This window comes from Oculina patagonica, unplaced genomic scaffold, assembly GCF_052425735.1.
Source record: "Oculina patagonica isolate OP01 unplaced genomic scaffold, crgOcupat unplaced968, whole genome shotgun sequence".
Classification (NCBI taxonomy): Eukaryota; Metazoa; Cnidaria; class Anthozoa; order Scleractinia; family Oculinidae; genus Oculina; species Oculina patagonica.
In genome coordinates, this window is record NW_027558875.1 from 1 (window position 1) to 5,836 (window position 5,836).

A 5,836-nucleotide genomic window follows, 5' to 3' on the forward strand; every position below is an offset into this window, starting at 1 on the left:
AATAAATAAATAAATAAATAAATTAAGAGTATAAGCTGCAATACCTTTAACAAGCCTTGAACAAACAAGTCAGAATCATACAAGTCACTGTCATTTGACAATGTCTCTACTGCAAATCGCGAACGCTTTCAGCTCCTCGGAAGGCAACAGTAGTGCCAAGGTATTAACCATCTACAATCAAAAGACAAAAATTAAGCACCTTCTTATAAGATAACAAAATTCATCAACGAAGAACGATTTATTCCTTATTCATTAAATAAAAAACTACAGACTGCATTTTAGACCAGTATACTGTCCCAGCACTGATAACCAGTCTGCACATTGGACAACAGTCTGCATTTTTCTCCTGAGAGCACTTTCTTTCAAATGCTTTAAATATTGGAACTGCCAACATAAACAGGGCCACACAAAACTACAGTCAAACCTACTCTACTGGACACCACTCATATTAAGTGGACACTAAACTGCTGTCCTGGTGATTTCTCCTCTTAATCACTACATTCCTCCCCTAAGCAGACAATGACTGCTATTCACAGTCTGTAAGGGGATAAAATAACCTCTTGTAAGCTGACAGTAAAGGAGATTTAACCAAAGCAGTCTGGATCGATTGTACATGACTTAAACAAAAAGGCAAATCTTGTGTGACTCTAAAAAGTAAGTGCGGTAGTCCCCATAACCAAACACTTGCGCTTGGTCCTGAGGGTGTCTGCTTCCAGAGGTTCAACTGTACTACTTTAGCGCTTTCATTTTTACTTAAATGTTAGATGGTTCCACCTCTCAATTGCATGGTATAATAAACAATACCAGATAATATGTCTGCGCAATGGCTTTTATTTGAACGATCATACTCTATAGTTTCATCTAAAAATCACCTTGTATGGCATACATGCGTACTGCTTTGGTACATGGCTTTCATTTAATATATCATCACATATTTAGCAATTTGTTGGCAGTCTAGTTAAGAGTTTACCAAGTTAACTTTATCCAATGCTTTTCCTATGACAAGGGTACTACCAAATGTCTGCAAATGAGATGTAATGACTCTACCAAAACAAAACAAAGAAAAACAACATCCTAGTTGTCAGTCCATGTAACTGCTAAGGTTACTGTAGAAGTTCAAGGAATGCTTTTTTCAAAACAAAAAAATTAAAGCCAAAGGAATGGTTACCAAATATGGAATAGATGTTTTCAAAAGATTGCATCATTGAGAAAAGGATAATGTCAGAAAAAAAAATCAGATGTTGAAATTTCCAGAAGTGTATTGTTTCATTTTCTGGAAGTGTGTTCATTCTAGATCTAGGCTATGCCGAAGATCAAACGGCACAGATTTCAAAGTCTTGCAGCGCACTGGCCTATGATGGGCATGATTTATATGACATTGAAATTTAAGGTAAGAATAATAAAGACTTGGGGTAGACTTCACGGAATGCACCCTAGCCTGTTTCAGGCACTCCCTAATTAAGAGCCGAACGCCTGTAACAGGCTAAATGCACCCTGGTTTTGGAAGTAGTCCGAGTAATTTGAATCATTTAATTTTGATTATTATTAAAATCTTTTGTCAATAAATAATTAACAGGTTTCCAACAGCAACAATTAATTATCATCACCTTGACCCTATAAAGAACACCACAACGAATTTAATTTATTAAGTTCAGGTATAAATGTAGTGGTGATTGTTTAAAATGTAATTGTAAAAATTTAACTTTGATATAAAAAAGGTCAAGTGTTGCTGATATGGACCAACCTGGGACTGGGTCCTGTTGTTCTCATTCTATTTGAATACACTTCCAGAAATTTCAACATCCGATTTTTTTCTGACCTGCAACCTGCAGTTTACACCCTCCGATGTCTTAGTACCATCAACAAAGTATAAGTCAGTGAAATGAATGGTTACTAGCTTATCTGCATTTTCTAATTATTTTAGAAATTTGAAAAGCAGGTGATTTATCCACTAAATGATGTGGGGGAGGGGAGTGCATTTCTCTCTTGTTCCATAAGAAAGATTACTCATCATGGCTTTATTTCTGATCTTCAAAACTATCTTACATGCATTTTAAAATATTCTTTAACCTGCTTTTAAACTACATGGTTTAATACACTATTGCTACAGGCTGTAGTAAGCATCCTGGGGGTTATCAAAAGTACATAAAAACACAAAGAGCGACGATTAGAAAATGTCATGAATAGCATCTTTGGTGCAAAGCAAACTGGAGAATAAATCAGGCTGAATACCTTCTTAGGAAGCGGTCATCGAAGATGTCTGCTTGTCCTGGGCCAAAGGCAGTCTCACTTAACTAAATCAGAAACATAGTTACACGATATGTAATGCAATCAGGGCAAGTAACATGTACATGTGATAGTGGTGGTAATTAATAAATTGGACTGCCATCAATTCAATTAGACTGCTTTTGAAAGGCAAAATTGCAATTTTGATTTTTTTTTTGGTTTCTATCCTTGATAAAACAATAACGTAGATTACTCACCCTGTAATCTATGAACAACAGTCAACTTGGCTGCAACTTCACTTGTCAACTCTTCACTCACAGAACACTCTGGCTTGTACCCAAATTGATTTTAATACATATAATTATATATACTCACGGGAATAGACTCAGGGACGCCTGTTGTCTTAAGGCTTGTAATGGTCTGAATAAAGCGAGGTAGATTCACACTGAATGCTGACATGGCAGATGATAAATCCTGTGTGGCATAAAAGGTCAAAACAGAATTTAGTTATTACAAGTATCAGTTACAGTAAATACATCAAATACTATCAGGCAGTACTAGTTCACTTCATACAGATGTACAAAAAAAAGACTTGGCCAGGGAATGAGAGGAAATGGCACTAATATGCATGGCCTTTCAACACCACTGTCACTCAAATTTAACCAACTTAAGTACCTTGGCTTGCAAGACTCTCAGCTTTGCAATAAGAATCTTTACTCGTTCTTCCACAAGTTCTATAAATGGTAAGTAGCTCTTGTATTCAGAGAATGGAACGATGAGGGAAAGGCCAGAAATGTTAGCACCTGACTTGTCACAGCCAGAAAAAATAAATGAATGACACACAATGTTATGATCTTTCAGCACAAATAGTTTTGTGTCCACCATGTTTTCAGGGGCATCCCGCAACAGCTCTCCATGTAGAGTTCGACCCACCACATATTTGACACTTGATTCCTGTCAAGGAAATAACAGTTATTTAAGTACCGTAATGATTCGATTAAGCGCCCTCCTTCCAATAAGCGCCCCCTTCCAAATAAGCCCCCCATCGAATGTATTTTTGTTAATAAGCGCCCCTATTCCAATAAGCGCCCCCATTCTTATAAGCGTCCCCATTCTTATACGCGCCCCTATTCTTAAAAGCGCTCCTATTGTGGCTAACTGACCCTACTAAAATCGTCGACGTCGAAAAGATAAACTCATGAACATTCACCGTACCGTACATGTATATATTTACTGCTAAAATGAAATTTTTTTTTTAAAGTAACTGAACTTTCAACAATTTGTTACTGTCACAGCTTATGTTATTGCTAGTTATTTTAAAATATAATAAAATTTTGTTTCGAACATTTAGTTGTTTCGCAAAAAATTAAATAAGCGCCCTGTCCCAAATAAGCGCCTGTCTCGAATAGCGCCCTCCCTTAAGATGCCAAAAGTAAATAAGCGCCCCGGGCGCTAAATCGAATCATTACGGTATTAAAAAAGCCTGACCAAGGTTACTGTGTGCGATAATCTCGGGTAAACATCTCTTAACTCTACTTAAATGAATCCTCCACTTTTAAATAATTAAAGTGATAGGCAAATAATCTAAAATGAAAAGTTGTTCAAAACAAGTTACAACTATTTCAGTGTTAACTTACCAGTAAATACTGGCTGCAAATATCTGTCACTATAGCCTTTGAATTACCTGCTTGCTGTCATTTTGGATTTGATGATGTCACATGGTTGCCCTTTTGTTGCAGAACAATAAAGCTACCATGTTCCAATAATAGTGGCAACCATGTGACATCATATGTTCCAAAATGGTAACTTAATTTGTATATGTAATTGGACAACATGTCCAATTTGAAAATAGTTTCACCATTGTTGACTGAAAATGTGACAAAGTCTACAGAGCTGACGCTATGTGTAGAGCTGTTAACACTAGCAATTTGAAAAATGAAAGTTTCATTTAGGGGTTTAATAATAAGCACTTACTACAATACAATAATGTGAGAGGTTGACAGTGGCCTTAGGACTACTGCACTGGACTCCTGATTGGGTGGTCCAGGTTCGAGCGCCGTTGGCACGGGGGGGGGGGGGGGTGTTGTGTCCTTGGGCAGATAAAATCATGGAAAACCTGACTGAGTTTTGAATTGCATGATCACCGGGGGGGGGGGGGTGTCGTGTCCTTGGGCCACACACTACTCTCACAGTGTAGAAATACTCCCAGTCGCTTCATGCTAAAGAAAAGAAACTGGAATAAGCTCCAGCCTGACCTCTTTGCTTGAACCCAGACTTTACCTACCTACAGATACAATAATTATTTTAAGTCCTTATTACCCCCCCCCCACCCCCCTTCCCCCTTTTTGGGGGGGCTCTTGTAAAGCTGCTGGGAACGTTGAAGGGGTAAGGGAAAATGAACTCAGCCTTTTCTATAGAGGTACCCATAAGGTGTGTTCTGCAATTGATTATGTTCACAAATACACACAAATTTGCACACAAATTTGCCACGATCTCACAGTGGGTTGGTATGATTGGGTTTGTTCCACTTTTCTTTCCAACTATAAACACCTGCCAACTCCCATGAATTTCCTTGTCGCCTGCTTTGGATGCATCATAGAGAATAGTTAGAACAGCCTGAGGGGACAATTTGCCTATATATAAACGAACCTGAGATTCTGTGTCTCCAGCTCCTCTCCACACATGTTGCAGTCTTGGTCCTAATACGTTATCCCAATAGGATAACACAAAAGCAACAAAAGGCCCGCTTTCTTTAAGGACTGACATGTGATTTGCCTTGAGATTCGAAAACCGGAAGCCATCATCGGCAGGAGTTGTCCAGAAACTCGAACTATTCTCCTCCAAAGATTCCTTTACTTCGGCCATACTAGTCATAATGTAAAAAAAAACAGGACAAAGTCAAGCTAGGTGGCCTTAATCATGTGCTAGCTTGGAACGGTAAACTCCTGGGAACAGCAAAACGCTTTGCACAGACAAACGCCGCCATCTTCTTCCAAACAGTTGGTACCAGGACTCTTGGACACGAGCCCGACAGCGGTATGAGCGAAAACCTGCGAAAACAATCATTTTACTCATGACCTCCTATCTTCTCAGTTATTACAGTTTCATGGCTAAGAAGGGAAAGAGAAGTTAGAAGGATAGAGCATGGGCGATCCAAGCGATCGTGATCGCCTCAATCGCCGCAGACGTTAGCGATCGTCTGTGTAATGTTGTCAAATAATCGCCCCGTTCGCGATCAGGGCGAATATATGAGAACCAGTCTTAAAGGAACTTGAAAAACGATAAAATAGCAAACTGTTCCTTACGGTAGAGGCGTAGAGGAAAGATCAAGGCAAAATGGAGGCAACTAACTAATTTTCGTGCGAAAAAAACATTGCGCGAAATTTAAACGCGCGAAAATTAATACCATATTTATACCTAATCGTACCTTTTTGGTACACTTCGGTAGCATATCAGGCGAGTTTGGTCGAGCCATGGTTCGTATTTTGGCGAGACACAGTCGAGCCAAAATACCCATGGCGAGACCAAACGAGCCTGATATGCAGCCGAAGCGTACCAAAAAGGTACGATTAGGTATTTACCGTACCCAAATTCAGCCAAAAATCCGGTT

The 5,836-nt window shown here is 38.9% G+C and overlaps 1 pseudogene across 1 annotated transcript; it reads right to left on the minus strand.

Annotated features, from left to right (window-relative positions):
• Positions 1-44: 44 nt before the first annotated feature.
• Positions 45-5,227, minus strand: LOC144641467 (guanine nucleotide exchange factor C9orf72-like; annotated as a pseudogene). The gene is made up of 6 exons (XR_013568562.1): positions 4,876-5,227; positions 2,902-3,180; positions 2,602-2,700; positions 2,233-2,294; positions 971-1,043; positions 45-171 (listed from the first exon to the last, which is right to left on the minus strand). The product of XR_013568562.1 is annotated as a guanine nucleotide exchange factor C9orf72-like (transcript).
• Between the last annotated feature and the right edge of the window lie 609 nt (positions 5,228-5,836).